At 36.0% G+C, this 26438-nt stretch overlaps 1 protein-coding gene across 49 annotated transcripts in view; it reads right to left on the minus strand.

The window, feature by feature from the left end:
- MEF2C (myocyte enhancer factor 2C) overlaps nucleotides 1–26438 on the minus strand; it is a 178324-nt gene that overhangs the window by 135313 nt on the left and 16573 nt on the right. For 12 of the 49 annotated variants that reach the window (XM_060415301.1, XM_060415296.1, XM_060415289.1 and 9 more), the window contains exon 2: nucleotides 25825–25911. The gene's annotated coding sequence lies outside the window, so the exon portion shown is untranslated. Of the gene's footprint in view, nucleotides 21521–22258; nucleotides 22517–22684; nucleotides 25912–26438 lie in introns of those variants that run through there. The other 37 variants (XM_060415303.1, XM_060415298.1, XM_027969170.3 and 34 more) reach the window with 6 other exon arrangements.

Raw genomic sequence — 26438 nt, forward strand, 5'->3', positions numbered from 1 at the left:
TCCCCTGTTACTTCATCTTTAGAAATGCCAATAATTTACAAACTGGAATGATGCAGCTGGTCTTACAAACTGGTAAAAGGAAGATTCTACGGAAGACATAATTTCCCTTTGTATAACTTCAGAAATCAATTTATTTTCTTCTCAACTTTATAGCTAGAAGGGAGGTAATGCTAATATTCCTATTACTTAGCTCACCGTAGTGTTTACAGATGATTCAAAGTTCTAAAGATTTTGAATGCTGACAGTAGTTCTTAACCCTATCTGCACATCTGAATTTCTTGAGATACTTTCAAAAATGACTGATCTCTAGACCCATCCCAGACCAATGAAACTGGAACTGTTGGAGCTGATTCCACAGCACTGTTATTTTTTAAAAGCTCTCCAAGAATTCGAATGTAAAGTCAGATCTGAAGTCTATTCCATTAAAATCTCTTAGAAATATAGCATCTTATTACAGGTATGTTGTAGCATTATTTAGTTTGGGTATATATGTTCCTAAAATTTACTAGCCTATTTATGAGCTGACTGCCATGAAAACACTTCTCAGTTATTGAATGATGTGAGAAAAAAAGCTCATCTGGATAACCTCGCCGACTCTCAACAGATTTGTAAGTTGCAATCATAGAAAGCTCTGGCTTCCTGAGATAAAACAGCACTGATAAGTATGTCGCTCTTCTGGAAAACCAGCATCAAGAGCTTCGAGGACTTAAAAGTCGCTTGTTTTCATTTGGATCATACTGATTTTTTGGAGAGTTTCCAGTTGCACTAAAAAAATAAACTCACCTTATGATATTTACTGACTTGTAAATCTCTAATAATATGCTAATTGAATTCAATGCTGCGTATTTAACTTACTCAAAGTGATAATTTTCTAACTGTATGTGTGGTATTAATGCATTATCCATCTAAGACCAAATTCAGTTCATTTTATGACTTCCAGAAAAATCAATCCATTAGATCAAAGTACCTGGTCTTTCATAACTAATTTAATTCTCTACTCTAGTCACTGGGATATGATTAATGAAATACTGCATTTCAGTTTCCCCTCTTTCCTCACAATATGAAGCTGGACTTACAAAGGATCTGGTTTGTGGAAATAACATGGTCTGGGAGCTGAAATGAAAAGTTTGTTTACAGACTTGGAAGTTTATTCCATTATATAATTAAGACCACCATCTAACTCCCTTATATAAAATTGGATGTGGCTCATTTTACAGTAAAGCTTTCTATGAAAAAATGCAACATTTTCCTATGGAACTTGTGGAACCAATACATTTATTTCCTCTGCATGTCTTGCCTTTACTGTCTTTCGAAGCTGAGGGTGTGTGTTGTATGTTTGTTTGGCAATATAGAAAGAACAAGTCCAGTTTCTTGGATTCTATATATCTTATAAGACATGGCTTGCAATGTCTTACAAGTGTATCCTCTTCTTTCAGAGGACCCTTAATAGAGTAATTTTAAAGTATACAATAGGTTTCCCTGGTGGCTCAGTCGGTAAAGAATCTGCCTGCAATGCAGAAGACTTGGGTTCTATCTCTGGGTCAGGAAGATCCCCTGGAGAAGGAACGGGCAACCCACTCCAGTGTTCTTGCCTGGAGAATCCCATGGACCGTGGAGCCTGGTGGGCTACAGTCTGTGGGAGTCGCAAGAGTCGAACATGACTTAGTGACTAAACCACCACCACCACCACCAAAGTACATCATGTTTTTAAATAAGGTTATGACATCCCTAAAGTCCTTTTATTTATCTATTTAAAAAAGTTTTTTTTTTAGAACAAGGGAAAAAAAAGAGAGAAAGACCATGTGAAGTTTTTTTCTAAAATTATTTTTTGTAGGAGATAAAAATTGCGTCTCCAATATGAAGTATTCCTGGTAGCATCTCGCTGTTGGTATTCTCCCTCATTCATACCCTGTTCTACATCCCTGTCCAAACAGTGAATTGCAGAGGAGGACTTGGATCAGGCTGTCCTTCCTTTCAGCTGTGTCTAGGAAACAGGGCCTGAGTGGGAAGAGAGGAAGAGCGAACCCCCAAGTCACCTCGAGGTCTGTAACAGGGAGGTTTTCTGTCATACCAGAGAATGGAGAGGGGCTTGGGGATTAGCTAGACTCTTCCCACGTCCAGCACCATTCTCGCAGCTTCACTGAAAGAAAGTGAAAGTGAAGTCGCTTAGTCATGTCCAACTCTTTGCGACCCCTCGGACTGTAGCCTACCAGGCTCCTCCTTCCATGGGAATTCCCAGGCAAGAGTACCGGAGTGGGTTGCCATTTCCTTCTCCAGGGTATCTTCCCGACCCAGGGATCGAACCCGGGTCTTCCGCATTGCAGACAGATGCTTTACCCTCTGAGCCACCAGGGAAGCTTCATTAGATGTTACCAATTTCAGAAGAGACTTAAGTCTTGGGCAAGGCCTGGGCAACCTCTCCCGAAGGGCGGCAAGGTTGAGAACATGGCAGGCCGTTAAAAAAAAAAAGAAAACTTCTAAAAGTCTGTGACATTTTTGGTGATGAACTGCCTTTTCCAGAATACTGCCAGGATTTGACTCATCATTTACCACTCACTTTAGGTGTCCTTTCTTCTACTGAAGACTGACCTGACCAGTCATCTCCCGCAAAAGTTGAACATTAACCATTTTACCTTCAACATACCCGCAGGACACTGGTGATCATATTACATTCACAATTGCACCTGCAAGTTCATCTCCCTTGCCAGACTGAATTCCTCGGGGACAGAGAAGACTCCATCTTTCATTTTTTCATCCTTAACACCTTGCAAGCCATTTCCCTTTAAACACTTGGTGAATGAGCTGACTGATTAATAAATTCTGAGTTGATGTCCAAGAGGAAGTGTTAGGGAATAGCAGTAGACATTTTACGGGCAGAACCAAAGACAGTTTTCAAATTATAAGCTTGTTCATTTAAATTTCAGAATGCACGGAGTTGTATGACTAAGTTCAAAATTCGCATGTTTCTTCTAAATAGTGGTTCTCACCCAGACTTCACATTAAAATCACCCAGGCAGCTTTGAGAAACAGCAATGCCAAAAGAGCAGGCTGATTTCATCCAAATCTGGAAGTGGATGGGCATGAGCAGTTTTTTAAAGCCCTCATACAGTCACGATTGAGAACTACTGCTCTAAACTAACTGCATGCAGGAAACCAAAGTTTCATACCTCTGACCTTGTCACTTAACATATACCCAAGATCAATTACAGCTCACAAATTTGTATGGAGTCTGTGTGAAACAGTTAGTTGATTTTAGTCCTTCAATGATCACAGCTTTTAAAAAAAGGCTTTCAAAAGGCAATATTAACTACATCATAATCCTCTTCCAGAAACATTACTGGTAATCATTTATCATTTATAGAATTAGCCAATAGCTATGATTCCTCCCCAGTCTTTGAGTAATCCAGGCCTGCTTAGTGAATTCTTACTTCCTCTGCATTTAGAATAGTTGTTCTTGTGTATGGACATTCAATATAAATCTGGTGTTTTATGGAGTCTTAGAGTGTGCTCTACAATTGGAAAGCTCCAAGAAGGGAATTCAAACAACTACAGTCAAAATCACATTAGGAAGGATACTGACTAGTTGTTTTGTTTGAAAGATAAGAATGCATATAGCATTACCAGTATGCTTACTATTGTGTAAAGCACACAAAACTGCCCCTGCCAGTGGGCACCTCAAAGTGACATGGAGGCCATTTATCACTATGGCCAATTAATTCCAAATTACATACCTAATTCCCAAATCTTCAAGTCATATTTCTAATAAAAGCATTGTTAAATACAGAGAACAAAGACTATTTTGGAGTTTGCATGGTAATCCAAATACGCATTTGATTCTCTTTAACAGCAAAATAAAGCGAACCAAATGCTGTTACTAAAATTTACTGTGGAAATTTGTCAAGGAATCCATGACGTAAAGATAGGGCAGTTACTAATTTTGAAGTTCAGAGTGTATACATTTGGTAATTCAGAAGTATCTGAATCCTGTCTGACCTCTGACCTGTCTCTCTCCTCACTTCAAGAGTGTGGTAATGCTTTTATGAAAAAACAAGAAAAGTTATTAGAAGAAAGAAATTTTATATTTTTCATAGTAAAATTCTAAAAGTGATCCTTCTCCTTTTTCAAAAGGCCTTTTACTGAATATAGAACTATTCAATTAAAAACAAAGCCATGCATTTGGTGAATAAATGATGTAACATTTTCTAGTTCTCAAATATAATGCAAATTGTTCTAACTTGTCAGCATTTCAAATCTTTCCGGTTTTAATGTTTTGTTGTCTCTCTTTTTTAACTACAAAGAGAATATTACAAGGTGTGCCTGAATTAAAAATTCTCTACAATATGCACCTGTACGAGTTAAATTAACTACCGAAACACATTTAATATCCATGTATAAACTGTTACACAGCTTTCACTCTTATATTAAAATTTTGTAAATTCCTACAATTCCTTACCCACTAAGGGTTAAAAAAAGGTTAAAAATTAAAGCAGTTTAAAAAGTGAGAGGCAAACTGTACATCACTAGATGGAGATGACATAAAATCAGTTGTTCACATTTCAGTTAAAGGTAATACTCTAACTGGAAAAATCCATTTTCACAGATAATAATAAGCTGCTGCTTGTGAAAAGAAACTCTATTGAATAGTTAATATATATATTTTCCTTTCCAGGGTAACAATATAGAACTGTATCATAGACCAAGAATTAATTCATTTGTCTTTAAAAAGAGAAATATCACCACGCCAACATATCACACAAACATGGGTATAACATGTCATTCTGGGGTTACCGAACACTTTTCCCCATGATGCCACACAAAATTAAGTTTCTATAATTGAGTCATTTCCATTTTCTTATCTCATTGCTAAGAGAATGTATGTGAGACTTTGACTTAGTGGGTAAGAGAGTGGACTCGAGACTGTCGGTTTGAAGCCCTAGCTCTGCCATTAACAAAGTAGATCCCTGTTAGGCAAGTTGTTTACATTATTTCTACCTCAGTTTTTTCATCTATAAAATGGGGATAATAACAGTGCCTGTATCGTTTGGTTTTGAGGAAAAAATGAGTTAGTGCTTGTTAATGCTCAAGCTCTTAAACCAGTGCCCAAATATACAGTAAGCTCTTCAAGAAAGTTAGCTGTGGGAATAGCTGTAATTAATAATACTTTCAAATGAATAATACATGCTTTTGACACATGTCATAAAAGTTACTGGGAATTATTAGAGACATCTTGAGTAGTGATGCTGAATAAAAGTATTTAAAAGTGGAATTCCTAACTCATAGTTGAAAGTATCAATTATATTTATAGAAGATCGGTCTTACTTCCAGCCACCAAGCCAGCAAGAACTGAAAACCAACTGGTCAACATATGTTGATGCAGATGGAAAAAAGCTACAACTGTCTTTAAATTCCCCAAAGAAAGCTGGTGGAGAGCCCTTCTGGTCACTGCAGTCCAACCTATCATTACCCGTGCAGTGAGACTCTTTGATGGGTTTCTTGTCTATGAATAATACATATTTTGGGGACAGCTTTACAAAAATAATCTTTCTTTGCTCCAAAAAGACCTATGACTAAGCAAATGCAAAGAAAGAATTACCTCCCAACCACAAGGCAGGGTGGTACTCATGTCGGAAATTGAGGCAATTGGCAAAATCCAAAAGTATTTTTGAGATAAACTGGTCCCATAGTTTATATTCTAGAGAACCAGGAGAGTTTCAAGCTTCAAAATGATTCTTCCCTTAATTGTTAAAAATAAAATTGGGGAAAAATTTTAATTGTTTCTGTGTAAGGAATTATTAGATAAAAGAGCTTATCTTTTTTTTTTTTTTTTTAATGTGGACCATTTCTAAACTCTTTAGTTTTGGCCAGGAGGCATGTGGGATCTCTGCTCCCTGGCCCACTCCCCCTGCACGACAAGGTGAAGAAGGCTTAATTGCTGGACCGCCAGGGAAGTCCCTAAGAGAGCCTATCTTTTTAGAAGACCTGGTATTCTATATACTAAGTATTTCACAATGCAAACCATCCTTGCAAATATTCTTTAAGTTCTGTGAATATCGCTAAGAGGAGAGAGCTTTTTTTTTCCCCAATGAAATTTAAGTTTGTATTTACACTCTGAATGGTAAGCAGAGGATTTTAAAGATTAGTCATTCATGATAAGCATGATTAAGTTTGCCTATGAAGTTTTGTCTCTAAATGATCTGTGCATTCAAACCGTAGCAAAAGAAAAGATTCTGGTTGTTCTCCCAATCCTGGGACTCCTCCCCCAGTATCAGCAGTAGTCAGTTGGTGAGGTCAAGTCTACCATCTTGTAATACAAAATGACGTATATTCTCTGTTCTCTTTCAGCCCCACTGCCGAGGGCTTTGAGGGGACAAGTAAGAGACTCTTACATCTTATGGGGTTTGACCAAATATTCTTTTCAGTTCACTGGCTGCGATTCCTGGTATAGAATAGGCTTCTTAAGCCAAGAGCAAACATTGAGGATTACCAAAACTAAACAATTCAAGTACTACAGGCTAATTAAAAACTAAAGTTATCCGACACATACTGTCATGAATAAACGAAAACTTTGGCTAGAAAAAGTAAGCTCCAGAACTGACCTCTGTCACACATCTTAAATACATGCGCCCTGCTCCCATTATCAAAAATGTAACAAAATCAATTCATAGACATGTATATACTACTGTATTTCAAATTTAACCACCAAGGACTTTCCTTTCTTTAGCTATTAAGAAAACTTACTATAACAATCATTTGATACAACTCTAGAAAGATAATTTAGCAATTAATCTACATCATGTGACAAGAGAGCCAGTGCATGCCAAGAAAATGATTTTCTTGCTAAAATCTGTGAAGCTGTTTGAAGAAGGTCTCTATATGTGGCAGTGTTATCAGTTGTGTAATCAGAAAAAAGTTCTGACATAAATTGTATCTTAAAATATATTTCATGAATTTTCTTTATGCAGAAACCTAATAACTAGTTTTCCTATATAAATAAACATGCTGCTGCTGCTGGTTACTCGCTTCAGTCGAGTCCGACTCTGTGTGACCCCATGGACTGTAGCCTGCCAGGCTCCTCTGTCCGTGGAATTCTCCAGGCAAGAATAATGGGATGGGTTGCCCTACCCTTCTCCAGGGGATTTTCCCAACCCAGGGATTGAACCCGGGTCTCCTGCACTGCAGGCAGATTCTTTACCACTGAGCTATGAGGGAAGCCCACAAATATAATTAATGCTTAATTTGTATAAGTGATTATTCATTAATGATCTTCATTTTAGTTCATACGAATTACAACGTTGATTAAAAAATTTTTAATTTACCAAACTCTGAGTTGATCTTCATATCAAAAATTATTTTAAAAATCTAAAATTAGCACTTAAGTACATTTGAAACCCTTCAGTTCTGGGAGATAACTGAAGTACCATGATCTGTACACAAAAGTAAATGTGTATCCATTATCTATCCACATGTGCATATATATGCAATATGTACTGACTACTCATGAACCTCAAATTCTGCTAACTTATTGAGTTCATTTTTTTTCAGGAATAAATACACGTTTCCATTGCTCAATTTTTCTTTACTTGTACATAAAACCAGAGAAATTGTTTTATATGGAGAAGACAGCAAAACTCTGAATATTTGTTTAGAATATTTGATAGGGACAGAGACACTTTAACAAATAAAAATTAACTTCAGAAATATTTACCTATTACACTTTTAAAACGTGGATATCTATGAAGGAAAAAAATGTTACAATACTTTGAGAGTACAGATTATCAAAGGTCGTTATACAGAATAAAGATGTATTTGATAGTTCAACTGTTTTTGATTTAACTTAATAGTATCAAAGACTTAAGGAAATCAACATTATCTATCAAGTCAAATAATGATACTAAACAGTATGTCACGATATTTTAAAAAATAAAGCCTTGATCTGAGTAGGAGAGTATGCTTGTTGTTAGTATATGTAATTCAATGATTGTACGATAAATTCTATAATTATAAATTTGATTTTTCATAAAAACCTTTGGTCTATTTTAAACATTCCTATGAAAACCTACTCTAAAATTTAAATACAATACATTTTGTTCATCATCATAGATGTTTGTGAACTTTTAAAATTTTATTTTTAATAGAAAGTAAATATTTGGCCAAAAATATGTTTGGAAGAAAGCTTTTGGTCTCTGAATATTATAAAAGTTTCTTAGAAATCTCTTAAAGGCTGAGTACAATAAAACTAGGGCAATGCATATATTCTCAGTTACTCTTAAAAAAAAACCTGTAAAAGTGACTATAGTGGCATGTTCTGACACATTCTTTTCATAAACCGAACCCTGTTAGTGACAGCAGAACAGATTGTGTGCATCTGCTGGGAATGAGCCAGATGACAGTGGAAAAACGCACATGGATACCTTGGCACAGCAAATAAAAAATGGAGAAAAAAAAGACCTGGAAGAGAAAGTGCTCAACTTTAATTGAAACATTCTTTCCAACATGATGAACTTCATCCAACCTCCTCTTGTAGCCTGTCAATTTAACATGTAAGAATGTGTTTTAAAAGGGTCCTTTGTAAGTTAGAGCTGTTTTGTCCTCTCCTTGTACTAAATTTTTTTTTACTAAACTTTTCAGTTTGCATCAGAGTACAGCCAATTAACAATGTTGTGATAGATTTAGGTGGACAGCAAAGTGCTATCTATTCTCCCCCAAACTCTCCTCCCATCCAGGCTGCTACATAACATGGAGCAGAGTTCCTTGACCTTGCAATAAATATTGACTCAAGTTTTGGATTATTTCTTCAAATTATGGCAAATCTAATAAGCATCTGGGTAGAAAAACAGGCCAAACCACTCTACCACAGTCTGGTAAGAGAATGCTAAACTTCTAAAACCCTTTCAGGTTCAAATCAAATTTTAAATAATCTGGGTTAAGTTCTGAATTATATGGCTATTATACTGCCAAGTGCTAAATATACCACAATTCAAATATTCTGCAAACGTGACTATTGTATATGCTGCTTGCACTCAATAGTGCTACAATATTTGATTTTATGCTGATCAACCACAATATTGTTTAAACAGTTGGCTCAATAGCACTAAAGAGGTCCATATATAAAAACAAATGTGCTTCTATAAATCATATCAGTAAGTTCTCTTGGATGCTCTGATTACAATGAACATTTATTCTATACAGTATACAATGCAAATTTTAAACTAGAGACGAAGTTGCTTAATAGATCAGTAGTCTGACTGAAGCAGCTGCAGTCAAAAAAAAAAATCTGGTGATTAACAGCCATTTTCCAGTAATCATAACCCTGGAAAGGGCTACTGAGCAGGGGGAGGGGGTGCAGATGGGAGTAATTCTCTAAGCCCATGTGCCTTAGAGGGCGCCATCATCTTCACGCAGACTTATTATTACTGTTATTATTATTTTTAAATTAAAGCTTTTAGAGGCATCCTTGATTGCAGAGTTGGGAGCTGTCCATGCTGTTCTACCATAGGGAAGTCCACTCTGCAAGGATTCCTTGCAATGAGCACCCTTTATCCAGGCCTTAAAACAGGGCCAGAAAAGAAAGCTGAAATGTAAGGTGCACACTGGAGGGGTGCTATTCAAGAGCATGAGAATAATTTCAAGTAGTTGCAACTCCACAGGCTGCCTAAACAGGGCAAGCCTCATCAACACTACCTGTCACCCAAAATATTTTTTTTTTGGGAAATTAAGTGAATATAAAAGCGGAACAAAAAAGGGGTAGGCAGACTCTGAGACTAGATTTATTCCCATTTTCATCCACATCTTACCTCAGTTTGTTTGTTTGTGTTATCAAAAGGTATAATCCTCAGGTAAACTTCTGTATTTTCTGTATTACTTTGTATTTCTTCTTACATAAAGAAAAATGCTTAAATTAAGTTCATTTTTCCATCATCTCAAAGTTGATAAACTATGACTACAATCAATAATGCCTCTAAAAAGGGATACATAAAAGGGGAAAAAGGACAATAGAGGTGCTTTTTATTTATTTTTTAACTCTTTCAATAAAATATGTTTTATCTTTACAAGTGAGCAAAATTTACTAATTTATTCAACAAATCTCGATAGAATACCTAATTATATGCAAGAGTGATTGTGAAGGAATAGAAAGATGAGTAAAATGACACTCAGTCTTCACAAATTAATTTATCTCTACAGACAGTCAAAATTATGTAATAAGAAAAATAAAGAATACTAATAAATCCTTCGAAAGTGGTTCATACTAATGCTAAGAGAAAAAAACCCTTCAGAATTCTCGGTGATGCTGTTTTCACTATTAAAATAATGTAACAACTCTTATGTATCTCAAATACTTCCTCTAAAATGAATTTTTATTAAAACTAAGCATTAATCTATCTGGAATTCAGAACTTCCAATAAACAGCTTATAAAACTCATAGATGAAATTATTTGGTTTCTTTGGTTACATTTCTGGTTCTAAAAATAATGTGATATTTATTAATAACACCTGATCTGTGAAAGATTTTGATTTTCTTGAAGTATATTGTACTGAGTGATCATTAGCAGTCACCTCATGTAACATCAGAATTAGAGAGTTGACCTGAAAGTGACCCAATTTTAATGGTATGAAAGTATCATGGACAAAAAGTTCAAAATAATGATTCCCACCAAGCATTTCTAAATGCTCATCATTGGCAGGAAGATAAAATGATTAAAATATAGTGTAGTGCTGCGATAATAATTCAGGCTTCCCTGATGGCTTAGCGGTAAAGAATCCGCCTGGCAATGCAGGAGATGTAGGTTTGACCCCTTGGTCGGGAATATCCTCTGGAGAAGGAAATGGCAACCCACTCCAGTATTCTTGCCTGGGAAATCCATGGACAGAGGAGCCTGGCAGGCTTCAGTCCATCGGGTTGTAGAAAGAGTTGGACACAACTTAGCGACTAAAACATAATAACTTACTAATTACTGATCACTTACATTCCCTTTTTATATGTATTATCCTGTTTAATCATTACAACTTTAAGAGATGGGTGGTATTATTATTCCCATTTTACAGATGCTGAAGACAATGCTTTCTGATGGTTAAATAACCTACCTACAGCCAGTATCCAGTAAATGGAAGACTGGATTTTGAACCCAGTTTGATCTTCGCTTTTAACCATTACTGTCTATTGCTTATGGGTCTGTTTGTCTAATAGCATACATATGTAAAATTAAAGAAACTATATTAAGTATAACAATGTGGTCTTCAAACTCTACGTCTGAAAATCAATCTGATTTTCTCTTGCATTCATCCTTATCCTCTCATACTTTCTGTTTCTCATTCTCTTTGCATTTTTTTCAACCCATCTTTTCCTCTACACACACACACACACACACACACACACACACACACACAACACATCCTTTGGAGTTCTGACCCAGCACCTCAATGAACATAATCAAGGCCTAAATTTGGTTCAACTAGTCCAATAACTAAACCATCTCCTCAGACTTCCTAACACTATGCATTTTTGCCGGGGATGCACCATGCTGACTCTAAAGCTGTCAGTGCTTCCTTACAAAGACACCATTCTGTAGTCTTTGCTGCTTTCAGGTCGGTGTCTGGAGCTCTTTCGTGACATGGCATTGGGCTGCGATGAGCCACATCAATCTCTCAAGTGTCAGAAGATAAGTTAACACCTGAAACAATTCTGTGATCTCACATGCATAGTGAAAACAAAATAAAAGTGCACTTGCTTTCCCACAATACCAATATTCTGAAGCAAGAAGAGAACTCAGGAGAGAAACAAAAAACAACAAAAACTAAAAAAAGAACGTCAAGAATTCTTTGATTTTTAAGCTAAAACATGAGCGAAGTCAAAAATTATCACCTGGCGCTCAGGCTAACTCAAGAAGGATCAAATAGTCCTAGAAGGGACACTGGCCATTCATTTCAACCAAAAGACCATATGGAAACAAGCAATGGTTCTGAGTATCCTACCTGGCCCTTTACAAATCTATTAATGTCATCGTCAAATTTTCTTTTTGTGTTTTCTAAGGGGGAGAAACACTCAACGGTGACAGAAAAGAAACATGTAGCCAAAATTATTTCTTTAACCTACAACCTAGACAGATGCTAGGTTAAAAGTGATCTTCTAATAAAAAATAGAAATGAATAAATGGATACACCTCTCAAAAAAAAAAAAAAAAGGCCAGTTTTGTTCATCTTCATTTAGTTAAGAAAAGTAACCCTGATGAAAATAGGTCTGGCCTTCCACCTTCTACAAATATATTTAACTGTTATAAAAGAAGGGTGAAAAGACCAACTTTCTCAACCACCAAACCTTTACTTTAAGACCCTCTGACACTTAAGTCTTCCCAAATGTGAACAGAAATAAGGCAGCTTTAAAACAGTACATGCTAATTTACTCATTAACTGTTTAAAAAATTTTTATTTCTTGCCCAGTGAATTACCTACTTTAAGAACCTCCAAGAGATTAATGCCTTATCAGGCATAGTTTTGTAATATTTAAATAGTAAGACAATCTATTTTCTATTAAAAATTTATCCAGGGCACATATTGAACAACTGAAACTTTACAGTGTGGCTAACAATATTTATTGAGCGGTGATGATTCAAATTATACTATGGTTAGGGAGAATTCCAAGAAGATAAAGAAATCTTGTACCATATCCTAAATGAAAGCATAATTTTAAAGGTTGAATCTGAATTTTTAAATTAGAATGTCTAATTTTACACAAAATAAATATAAAACATTATTGACTCCTATGTATATTAACATATGTAAAAAAAGTTTAACATTTTTTCCTCTTGTTAATAGGGTTTGAAAGTGTGCCAGGTGTAGGGCTCTTACTCATTACACCAAGGAAAGCCATTGTGATCATACTCTCACAAGTTTCCTTTAAAAGTCCATGTTGTGTTAATTTCTTAACACTCTATTAGCAAATACTTACATCTACAGAAAACAGTTTCTTAATATTCAAGCATAATTAAAATTATCTTTCTTATGTGTTTTAGTTTAAGGAGAAATAAAATTATGTTTAACTATTGGTCTGATGTAGTAAATTTTATACAGGCAATTAATAACTGGTTTAGTGGGTTAATGAATAAACTAACATGTATATGCTATTTGTATACTGTGAAATCAATAATCTAGTTTAAAAATAAAGTTGGAACAAATATTTATTACACAGTAATACTTTCTACTTAAGGCTTTCACTTTGTACTTCTACAACAGAAGGCCAGTTTTAGAAAGGTGTGCTGGCAATAATTTGACTCCACTTCACACAAATCAGAATTCTACTACAGATTAAAAGGAGCCATGGCAGCTAGAAATTATTTTTTAATAGGATTTTTAAAAATCATGTTGCTAATGGTTGAAAATGTAACTGGTAATTAAAGAATGGTTTTAACAATTTTTTTTTTTACTATATTTTACAAGGAGAAGTATGAGCTTTCACACTACAATTTCAAATGCAAAGAATATTAATGCAGATATTTAGAAACTGATGTATTTTGCATGGTAATAAATACACTACCCACAACACACCTTTCAAATAAAAAACATAAACCAAATCTGAAAACTAAAGCCCGTATTTTCTCTCTTTGTATTTTGACCTCGTAATCATTAAAAGTGTGAGTGTTTATCAATAAAAGCAACTGAAGTGCCACATATTGTGGTAGAACATTGCTATTTCCCCGAGATAAGTACAAAAACCACTCAATGTTAATTTGCATCACAAAATGACCTAACATATCTGGAATATAATGCACAAGCTTCATTGAAAAGATATCATTATATTTTTCTCAGCAAAACAAAAAGAAAAAATACAGACATCTGATTGGGCCTATGTGTGCTGGAGGAGGGGAGGGTGAGGAAGAGGGCTCATTTTCTATCTTACACCTATTGTTTTAGGCATTCTGAAGTGCTCTAGGGGAAGCAAAAAGAAACATGCTGAATTCACTTTGCAGTTAATGTCTCAGTGATTTAAGAGGCAGAGTTTTCAAGTTAAAGAAGGGAAATGTTATGCTTTTCCTTTCCCAGAGCGAGTGCCCAGGAAGAAGGCCCTCTGGTCCTTAGCCTACGCAAGGGGAAAAAAGGACATTATTTGGGGCTGAAATCACTCAGAGACAGAAGAGGGGAAGTTTAAGATGTGCGCTGTGTCTGGTCTGCAGCCAGGAAGTTTTCATTTTGTAGCTCTGCTGCCAGTACCTGCCCTGCATATTCAGAAATAAAAATACACCAGAACTCTACCTCAGAAACTGTGGATGCTACAAAGAATTAAAAGAGTTTATTTTTCTTTCTTTATCCTGAGTGTAATTACTGTTTTTAAAAAGAAAAGAGCTGAAACTATAGTAACTGGAGGGTTTTTTTTTTCCCCTCCCTTTTAAAACTCCTCAAACTACCTTCCCACAAAGCCATTTAAGTTAAATGGTACATTTACAGACTCACCTACATGAAAGATATAACTTAAAACATCTGCTTAGACACATACGTTCTGTTCAGATATAAAGAATGTGGCCAGAAAGCTGAAAAATATAGGGCCATTATATTCTTAAAATGTGTGTCCTTCTGTGTGTGCGTGTGTTCATTCATTAAAGAGATTTTTGACTGCAATTAGGTAGTCGGTCCTATGAAGGTTTCCTTGTGTGACCATGATTTCTAAAAATAAAATGCTCCAGTGAATATTTCTGCTAAATAATCACATCTTCAAAAATTACTTTAAAGAAACCCCAATCCCTCATGTTACATTAAGCAATAATACCAGCTTCCATAATAAGCCTTGGTTGTATACCTCACACATGGTCAATAATTAATTAGAAGGTTAAAAAAAGTCATGTTTACTCTATTAAGTAGGAGACTAATTTCCTTATCTGTCCCCACTAATTCACGCTCATGAATCTATTTCCTAATTTTGCAAATAAATAAGCATATCTAAAGCCAAAGCTGCCTATTTTCAGGGTTCCAGGAAAGATGCATTCTCGTGCTATCATTCTAACTTGCTGAAAGAATCACAGACGTGTGAAAAAGTGAGAGGGATAGTCGTTAGCTGTTTTTAAAAATACACTTCACATTCTATCAAGACCATTATCTATCGCTTTTTATATCCAATATGCTAGAGATCCATGGTATCTAAGAACAATTTATATGAATTCTTCATGTGCATCTTATCTATGACAACAAGATACAAGAGGAAAACCAGACCACACTCAGGCTAGTCTTTTGGAAAAAGCAGGTTCTCACCAGGGACTGCTTCAGAGATCAGTATCTCCAGTCTCTAGAAACAAGTTCAAGGTATTTAAATCATTACTAGAAGATTTGTATTGTCATATCACATGAATCGCAACCACTTGCAGGATGAACACCACTGTTCCATTCATTTCAAACTTACAGCATTAAGAATTAATAAAGTCTCTATAACATCTGCATTATTAAAGAGTAATGATTTCTGCAGAAATCTGCCTGTAATAGGTTTACTGTTTCTATTGCTTGTAAGATCACCGATTTCCTTTATAATGTCCTCAGAAGACAATCTTCATGTATACTTTAAACTTTGTTTCCAACTGGCTATATTTAAAAAATAAATACAGAGATTTAACTAAAGCAATATAATGACAATGTACAAGAATGCTTTATGGTGAGGACAAATGAATGCTACTCATATTACCACCTCACACCCAAATATTTATATAACAGGTATCATATAATTTCCATATTTAGTAGGAATATGACTTTCCTTTTTGTAGTTAATGTTAAAATAAATCCAAAGAAATGTTAGATAATACTATATTGGATAATCTTTTTTCTAATGATATTCTTTGTTACAGAATTTTCCATAATTATTTTTCTTGCACAGACAAAAAGTATTGATGCTATCCACTTATTCTTAAGAGAGGTCGTGAAAGGGTGCTTTTAGCTCTTTCTTTCTTTATGCCTCAACATATCTGTAAAATAGTCACTACTGAGATCTTGTTTTAAGCAAGATTAATTCCAGTGGGCTTTATAGAAGTTAATATCAAGAGAACAAAATTTTCATAGACTATTTTTCAGCACAGACTTTTTTTTCAGTGTGAGAGAGCTTATCAACAAGAATTGCTTTTAAGAAAAACCTGACAGTTTCCTTTGCTCGCTAACTATAGCAAATGATTAGAAATTATTTTCTTTCTCATGCTGTTATTCACTTACATACTTGCTTCAATTCTCCAAGGGAAGAAATGTGGCTCTTGTGGGAAAGGTCCACCCCTTTCTACATGTTTGCTTCCTTGAACGAAAGGAACACACCCCCTAACATTCTTTGAAATGTGTCCAATATGCAAAGAATTGGAATAGCACTGTATTACTGACCAAACCAGAAAATCTTAAATGAGAGTCAAATATTGTTAAAATGCGTGTGTTTGGGGACAACTAAACGATGCATACAGAGGTAACAGAAATGAACTCTGTTCAGCCTCTGCCTAGTGTCTATGTTTGGACACTCAGAACACTTGTTAAGTGTTAATGGAAGAAACCTGGGAGTGTTTCTGTGCACCTGTGTGCGTATGACAACTCAGGAGGAGGTCCATAAATGTTACAGGTTTCTGAGTGCAGCCTTTGAACTTAAGACCCATTAGAAGAATGGTTCCTCTCTTTCATAAATTCTTTTAAGGAAAAAATATCCAGAAACTGAAATATCCATCCTTCATAAGTGGAATCAGAAAGTTGTCTGAAATCATGTAAGTGCATGAATATTGAAAGGCTATGCTCACTCTCCTCATGACAGAAAACTCATACCAAAGTTGGTATCCTCTAGCTTGTGCATTTGACAATTTTTTTGGTCATGAAAACTGTCCTCTAACAAGTTTTCCTTCTCCTATGTAGAAGCCAATGTTCCAAGAGTAAGTTATTCCTATTCTTATTTTCCAATAATGTGATAGACTTCATATTTGTAGGTATCTATACCTTTATCTTTACTTTATATTTTCCGAAACCCTCTTTTCTAATTCCACTTTTACACAGAAATTTGCAAGTGTAAAGACACCGAGTGAGCAAAATTGTATATCTTTTCAAAGATATTCAGTATTTAAATGGTTAGTCCTTTTGCAGTTTGTTCATCAGGCATTTGCTGATGAACTCAGCTATATAATTTTCAGGCCTACAAAATGGAAGCTCTGCTACTATGCCTATGTTTTATCACTTGGAATAAGAGTGAATATAAACAGTGAGTATATGAACTGGAGCTGATGGTAATAAACTTATTAAAACTTAGTAAGATATTGTTATGGTCAAAGAAAACCTGCTAGTGTGTACCACAAATCCATTCAGATGAAACATCTCATTCACTGGAATTTCCTATCTTATTATAACAATGCACAGAAAATTAAACACATAAATATTAATTTTATGTTATCACAGAAGATGTAGGCAATGAAAATGCAATGTTTACATTTATGGGTGACTCATTAGTGTTTTATTGTGTGAAACACTAGGAGGCATCAGTTGGGTAAAAAAGGACTTCAATTTTTAAAGAAGAAAGAAATTACTGTAGAGTTGGATGCATAAAAAGTAGGGGTTTTCAAAATGTTATTATGTAAACCAAAACTTTTTCTCTGAAATAAACTCTGAAAACAACGCATTTTGTTGTAAAGAATGACCTTTATAAAATATTCATGAAATAGATATACTTTGACCAAGAAACATCTATGAAGATCTATTTCAAATATATAAATTCATTAACTATGTAATTTCACATTTTTGTGAGGAATATATCTGGTAACAGAATAACATAATGGCTATTGACTACCATGCATTTTCTGCTCGGTTATTCAATACCGTGAGTGTATGTTTTATTTCTGGCAAATTCTGTTTTGTGCTCTCTACAATGCCTCAGAAAATGTCTACTGAAATTAAACCTTAGAGTAATAATTGCTTCACATAAGCATCCAGAATTTGCCGTCTGTTCCAAAAGAAGTGATGGAACTTAAAATGAAAGCAATGAGGATGTATATATAAAGTACATGTTTTTCCTTATTTCACTATTGAAAGCCTGACGTTTGAAAACTGAGTTTTCTACTGTTTGAATGGCTCGTCATAATGATAAAGCAACAGGGTCGTGGTATACTTATCTAGCAATCATTTGAAATTGGAGTGTCTTGCCATTCCTCAACAATCAGCTTTTATCTTTGACCTATCAAAATAACATGTGAACTGCGTAATCCGCCTTTTGTAAGGTGCACAGACTCTGTTGTCGCTCCTGGTTTTGTGAATCGCCTCTGTAATCTGGTTTGATTTCCTAAAGATGACAGATCTCGGTGAACAGTCAGGCTTTACTGAGTGCAGGGCAGTCCACGCGCCCATGAGATTAAGGTACAGTGCTGAGGACGGGATCTTAATCACCTACCCTTCCACATGCAGCACACAGAGAGCACCAGTGATTAAATCTTTTCATTGTGCCCAGGCAATCACTGTATTCATAAAATGAATATGTGCATTTTTATAAGTTTTAGATATTAATTTGCGTGGTGTTTTCTCAGAGGATGTGCTTTGGGAAAAAAAAAAAAGTAGAACTTTATTAATAGTCTTTTTAAAGTCCTCTCTGTGATCCTTAATTGCATATGAAATTCTTCCATGTAATTCTGAATCATGTCTCTGAAGCCAGGGTTCTCTATTTAATAACTCTTTTTTTGTTGTTGTTATGAAGTACAAGTGTCGCTGCACAGATATTTCCCCATTTTTGTCACTTTCTGAGATTTCATACACTCAAAATACACCGCATGTGGAGTTGGGAAATAAAACCACAAAATATACTACAATAAACAGAAGAAAGTTTTGAAATATAATGTTAACAAATGCCAAGGAGTTATTTAACTCAGTTGTTTTATAAAAGAAGTTTAAACACAATAAATCATTCATTGAAAAGATATAGTTGTAGTGTTATGCAGTTTATTGATCTGGTAAAGTGAGGGCCAAGGAAGAAACTCATAGACATCTGAAAAATATAAAACATGATGCTTTTCCAGGATTCAATTTTGAATCTTTAGATAGTCCTTCTGCCTCTTGGAATGGACCATTTCCCCTAGATTTTGAAAACTGAATATGTTTACAAAGAAGAAAAGAGGCAAGGTACAGTAAAATTCTTGTTATTTAAATTTCATGTGTTTAATTTTAATATGTTTTTGTTCTGAAGAGTTCACATATATGATTGCATACTTTTAAAGTATGAACAGCTCCGGAAAGCTCAAAAATTGACTTATTATTATAAAGTGCTCATTTGTTATTAAAAACTAAGAAACAAATTAAAATTTAATAAAAGTTACATCTTTAATATTGTCTTTCACTATATTCTACAGCAATCAGAATGTAATTAATGAATGAGGTAAAACACTGTCTTTAGTAAGAAGTCTGGAAAATATGCCACAAATACTTCAAAGCTGCGTGAATTACATTAGTAAAAAACAGTAGATTTTTATAAAGTTCAGTAAAATCCGAAGGAAAAATAACTACCAACTATTGTCTCCTTAACTTGGCCAGGGGACCATATTTTAAACTAACACTGAGTTTAAAGTATGTTTTGATGAAAACTTTTAGGATTGAGTTAGAAGTCTAATACATAGCCAAATATACTTTCCTACAAATAGAATGAGATACTTGATTTTAGAGATTTGTTTTCCCTCTTGAGATAAGACATTAGATAGGTACATCTCATTTTATCTGTCAAGTTCTGAATCTACTTGCTTTAGAACTACCTCTTTATCTTGATAAATAATTTCTTGCACACACTGGAAGACAATAATATGGTTTATTAACTGCACGATATTCAACCAAAACTGCCTGTGCCATATTGGCACATACTGAATGTTCTCAAAGACTGGCCAAGACTGATATTATTTTATAAATTAAATGTTTTAGTTTCAAATTAGAGATTGTAAATCTCTTTAAAGCTAAAATTAGTATGCAATAAAGAGGTTAAATGGGGTTCACAGGTGGTCACATTTCCATGTCTTACCAAGTCCCTAGGGATCAGAGTTATTATATTCTATATAAACATCTTTGCAACCACAATTGTATTGCAAGGTGTCAGTGAAAAAAAGGCTGGTCACTCTTTTTGACTGGTATAATGAGGTAGCTAGAGTTCCTTTCATAGCACTTAGAAAATACATGCAGTCACTAACCATTTCACAAGACAGTTACTATTAGAGTTAGGATCAGATTCACAATAGTAAAATGCACTTTGTGTCAAAGCAATTCTCCACTGAGGACTGGTTAGAGAACTGGCAGAAAGCCTGATTCTACTTATTATACTGTCAGCATTTACATATAAAGGAATTTTATACAAAAGACACACATTCCTAAAATGTGAAGAAAAAGGGCTTTTCCCCAAAATGGTAACTACTGGACCTAGACTAGTCAGACATGTTTCAGACATACAATTTCCTTTAAGAATAACTAGCCATATTCTGGGAAGGATATAACACTACTATTATATTTAAATACTTGCATAATATTTAATAATACAACAAACAATGTGCCACAGCTGTATATACTTCCTTTGTGCCAAACTTTATCACTGAGTTTGGTAACTTTCAGCCAAAGTCCAAACAGATGGCAATTTCAGTGACTTAACCTTATTTGTTTTTACACAGCTATGTATCTGACTTGACCTAAAGAGCAGTGATATATACTGAAGTCTCAACAAGAACTGTGAACTGTGTAGACTACCATGGCCACTGAATCACATTTTGTCCACATTAGCCCCCATCAAGACAGCACTTTGGTAATGGAAGGAGATGCACAAAGGTATACTCTGACAGACAGCCATGCTTTAGCTCAAACTAATCCCAAGATTTAGTGGCTCAGAAGCATAACCCAGAGCAAATCAGAGTCTCTGGTGGGACTCACAGGAGCATCTTTTCATGGTGAACTGCCGGCTAAATATTAAGGCATGTACTTCAAGGTCACAGAACATTCTGTGAAATACTAAAGTCCACCAGGCTCCACATGCTCCACCATAGCAAACATGCTAATGACGTGCACTAACTTCATGAAACTTTAAACACACCAATGTGACAAGAACAAGTCAGGAGTGATTTCAGCAACTGATAGCAAACAGATAGGACTATCCAAAAAGTTACTTTTAGCCACACACAAGAAAATCATGGCACCTAAGGGAAAAAAATGCACAACAAGCCTCAACTTCAACCTTCAAAACGGCACAGCGGTAGACCCAGTGCCGTGGAATATACTGATGCAGATTTCAGAGACAATACCCCGGCTATTTCTATTTCCTGGAGAAATGTCAGAGGTACTTACATGAAGGAAGAACCGATCAGATTAGTCCTTGGGATATTTTCCTTTTTCTTAAGAGAGAGAGAAAGAGAGAGAGAAAAAAAAAAAAAAAACACGACAACAGTAATCTTTACTTCGTCCAGCCTTGAAGTGCTTCTCCACCTGATTCAAACATGCAGTCACGGCGACCCACACAGAACCTTCAAAGTCAATCCAATAGCAGCCCGAAGATGTCTGGGTGTACGCGTGTGCTCAAGTGTCTGACTGCGAGCAGAGCGAGCAGAGCTGGAGAAACGATGTGTGTGTGTGCGCGCGCGCGCGTGAGCGCGCGAAAGGAGCGCGAGCGCGGGGGAGGCACGCGCAGGGCCGAGCGCGCGCGCGCCGAGGCCGCTCGGAGGAGTGAGGGGAGGAGGAGGAGGAGGAGGGAGGAGGAAGGGGAGGAGGAGGAGGAGAAAGTGGCTCTCGGCGGCCCGCCGGATTAAAAGTAACCAGACTCGTCCAGAAAACTGCGTCCAGGAAGGAAGTGACAGAAGACGAATGGGAAAAGGAGAGTCCGCTCACAGCCTTTGAAACATCGCGTCAAAAAGGCGAGGGGCGGAGGGAGTGGAAGGATATTGGGAGGGGAGGCGGGGGTGGTGGAGAAAAAGGAGCGCACGGCTTGGGGTTCTAAGAGGCCCATCACATGAAGCGCCTCTTGCCTTCTCTTCCTTTATTTTATTTTGCCCTTGCCTTTGCGCGCGCTGCCTTTTTTCCCCCTCTCCCTCCCTCACAATCCCAAACCGTTGACTCCCTCTCTCTCGCCTCGCGAGCTGGAGAAATCATCAGTTTCACTCTTGCAAAAGGGGGGCGGGACCAGACCTCGGAGCAATTTTTTTTTTTTTTAATAAAACAAACATCCAGCAGTTCCCTCCTCACCCCTCCAGTCTCAACTAGATTGATAAATTACTCCACTACACTACTTTAATTATGTATATGGTATGCAGAATAAATCACTGAACATCAGTACCTCAATCAAGCACTTTTAAATGATAATTGCATCTTGGGTGAATCAATCTTTCCATTCCTGACATTTTGCTAATTTTAGTTTTACGGTGGGGTAATGGCACATGCCATACGCAAACCTAATGACAATCCTTTATTGCTCCAGCTGAAGACGACACCGCGAGCGGTGGCTCCCGGCTCTCGCTCTTTCCCGACGCCGCCGAGGACGCTCAGAGAGCCGAGTCTCCGGCTGCGGCGCGCCGCTCGCTTCCCCGGGGGACGCGGCGAGCCAGCCAGCGGGAAAGTCCTTCTAAAGTCGGGATCTTTCCTCTGACCAATAGGAGCGCGACCCTAATAGTTGCTCTTGTGACTTCCCCCGCCCCCCTCCCCGTTTGGAGACGCGTTAACCACTTCATTCTTCCACTGGTCTGAGCGCTCCTCCGTGACTCACGCGTAAAAAGCTCCGGTCCAGGATGCCTGCACCACTCGATTCCAGCGCGCGGTTTTCCTCCACGCCCTGAATACGCGGGGTTTCGGCCCCGAGAGGTTGGAGTGGCTAGAAAGGGGGCCGAAACGCTTCTCAACTGGTAGTAATGTACAAAATGATAAACGCATGACCGGCATTTGAAATCTTGACTTCATCTCGGGGCCATGAACTTTCTAATCAGGTTGGAAATATTTACCGAGGCGACAGCATCCCGGGAGGTTCCCCCCGCCCCCCACCTCCCACAATCTCTCTTCCACACCTTAGACGGGATTTTCTCCAAGGCATTAACATGTAAACTAACCAACTTCCCAAATGCATTAGGCTTCCCTATCGGATAGCTGATGACTTCACTTATCCTGAAGAGTTTCAGCTGCACAGGAAGCAGCAATAGAGACTGATAAGGAAGATACTTGTGCTAAGGTTTAAGCACAGCAAACACTTTTCCTTATCAAAAAAAAAAAAAAAAAAAGGGTTAATATTCAAGATTTAGGAAAGGTTACTAGAATTGAGCACCTCCTCTCCCTAGCTAATTACACCACGCCCAATTAAGCCAAAGATAAAATATGCCAACTAGTCCACAAACCATGAAAAGATCAGATTACACGCCAGTAGAACTATGGACTATATAAAATGTTTAAACCAAATTAAAAAATTTTAATATCGTGAAAAGAATGGAAAATACATTGGGGAAATTAAAATGTGGATGTACAAGAGTACACAATAACAGTATACTGAAATATCTAGCTAATTAAAGATATTTCTTCACTTAAAAAAAAATTCCTTTCAGCACTGTGTGTTTAACCCAATGACTAGATGCATTTCCCCTTAAGTTCTGCACTGAGCCTCTAGTCTATTTTAATACGTGAGGGCAGTGTGAATCAGAAAGCCTCCTGCTTCATTGTAGGGCTATTTGATCTGAGTAGCTTTTCTCACAACAGTGGGTTCAACATTTAGGTGTCTGCCCCAGGGCTTCACTTGAAAGGGGAAGGTTGATTTTACAGGCAAGTACAACTAGCTCATCACCGTTATGACTATCAACCCAGATAAGATGAATCTTTTGCTATTATTACAGGAGAGCATGGCAAACTGTCACAAAGCAAAACCCACCTGAAATACTATTATTTCTTGCAGATTAATACCTACAATATATTTGTTGGCCTGTTTGTTTTTCATCTGGTGAGTTTGTTACTACCATGAATTTATTTTGATAATATGGCAGATATAATCTATACCAGGTTTTAATATAAGGTACAACTTCTAAAAAAATCCAAAAATATAAAGGTGCATTGACATTTTTGAGTATTAAGGTATGTATATATAGTGGTAAAAGGAAATTAATTTTTCCAGATTCACAAATGTCCTGACAAAACAAATTATTTGTAGGAACATTTGTGTATTGCATGATGTCTGAAATTAATGTAATGAAGTGTACCAGCTTATTTTATAGGAGCAAATAGACATAGGCAATAGATGACTTTTACCACAGTACACTTTAGTTTTAGTTTATTTTCCTTAAAAAAGAAACTATTTTTACCTTTTAATGTTTTAAAGAATTATTTAATAACATTGTAACAAACCCCAAACTATCAACAATAATATAAGCATTCAAAAGTAGGTATAACCCCACATTGCGGATAATTTGAAAATAAGATCTGGATTGATCTTATTTGAAAATAAGATCTGGAAAATAAGACCACAATTGGCCTTTTAAAATATAGAATATTCCCCTCAGCAGATTTAGCTTCTTAATTATGTGTGACCCCAGTTAATATTAGCATGAGTTTCCTTCCCATGAGCCTTTACAGTTGAAGTGGAACAGAAGAGGTTGTGCAGAAATACACAATGGAAGAAAGCCATCTGAGATTTAAAATTATTTACTGGTAATCCACAGAGTGGTTAATCCAAGGCGTGCTTTGTGTTCATCTTCAAATGCTTCTGAATTTTTTTACCAAAATCATCCTCATTCTCGCCACCAAATGGTACTTTGCTAGGATCAAAATATTTTCTGGTGCAGGGAAGAGTCTGTTCTACGTGTTAACAGGCCTGGATTCTCTGGTTCAAGGTTTGCGCCTAACTAATGAGTGTGTCCTTTCTGGGCTTCAGTTTGCTTACACATTAAATGACTTCTCCAATCTATTCCAATTCTGTGATTGGAAAGTAGAAAATTCTTATATTCTTTAAGCGAACTGAAAGCTAGTGGCCTATCCTATTACATAAAAGGTGATGAGACTTCCTATAAGAGAAAATGATGTTTGGGATTGAGGTACTATTTAAACCAGCTCACTCCCTCTCCCCGGTGACCAAATATTTCTTTTAAAATAAGTATCATTAAGTGCTGTATTAAAAATGTAAATATATATTAAGTTTTTTTTCCCCAAAGAATAACTGTTTAGCAATATATTTAAATAAAGTGCCACAGAAGGTACAGAAAGCATGACCCTCAGGATTTAATTCTAGGGAAAGCTCATTTCTAATTTCTGGTCAGGGTTGCATATCATCTTACTCCACCCTCCATTCCTTATTAATTTCCTACATTAAATCAGCAGTCTACCTGTACTCTGGGGTCTGCCTGCTTTTAAGCTTGGCCTACGCTGGGTGTAGCTCTTGAAGTGAGCTTTAAAAAATTATCCTAAAGTAAGCTGGGTGGTTGCCACAGCAACCCACCCTAAAATGAAGAGAGTCTATAGATTAATCTACCCCTCAATATTATTCAACTGTGTAGTATCTGTTCTTCAGCCAGAATACTTTCAACACAAACATGATTAACACAGAAGTTCAGATATAAAAAGTAGTAGGATAGAAATTCTAAGCACATAAAAAATGTTATATCTTTTTTATAGTTACAGTAGATATGACATACATAACTTCCCCTGAAATGGATTCATTGTAAAACAGACTTGTAAAGGTATGCCCTGAAAGGTGACATGAGAGCTTTAAACAAAATGCTATGGTATTGCTATATAATAGATCACATAATGGTTATATAACACGCATCACTTTTATACATGTTTACAATATAAGTACCTAATGACCAAGAGTTTGGTGGTTTCACCTTTATGAATTAACTTTGTGATGGATGATAATAACAAATGTTAAGCACTTACCACATACACATACAGTCATTTGCCTTCCATTCTTCACTTCATCTCTTCATAGAAGTTACTTCACAGTTTGCAGCTCTTCTTTGGCACCTTAAAAATGCAAAAGTACAAGGTAAATAATTTCTAAAAAATGTTAAAAATGTTGATATTAAAATACATTCAAATTAATTTATTTGAAACTTCTAATCTGAAGAAACATTAATGTTAATTCTAATTTTAAACCAAATGAATGTGTATTGAATATAAAATAATTAAAATGACCGTTAATTGTGACAGTACTTATAACCTTTAACATAAATAGTTCCAAATAGATAAATTTTAAAAATTCTTTAGGTACGGCTTTAGTTCATTGCATGGTATAGACACCATATGGACTGCTTGTGATTGAGAAAATCTGCAATATAAAAAGGATTTGTTATTCCAAGCCAAGGTTTAATCATATCCTTTATCTCATATTTAAAAATCCAATATTTATCTTTATTTTAATATTTAATGAAGAATTACAAGGAAAAAAGTCAAATCCATCATATTCCAAGCTAACAAAATTTGTCAGGTTGGGATACTGAAGTTGCAACTAAAGTTGCTAAAAGGGCTTATTTTATATCCTTATAGGCCAA

Source organism: Ovis aries, chromosome 5 (genome assembly GCF_016772045.2).
Source record: "Ovis aries strain OAR_USU_Benz2616 breed Rambouillet chromosome 5, ARS-UI_Ramb_v3.0, whole genome shotgun sequence".
Taxonomy (NCBI): domain Eukaryota; kingdom Metazoa; phylum Chordata; class Mammalia; order Artiodactyla; family Bovidae; genus Ovis; species Ovis aries.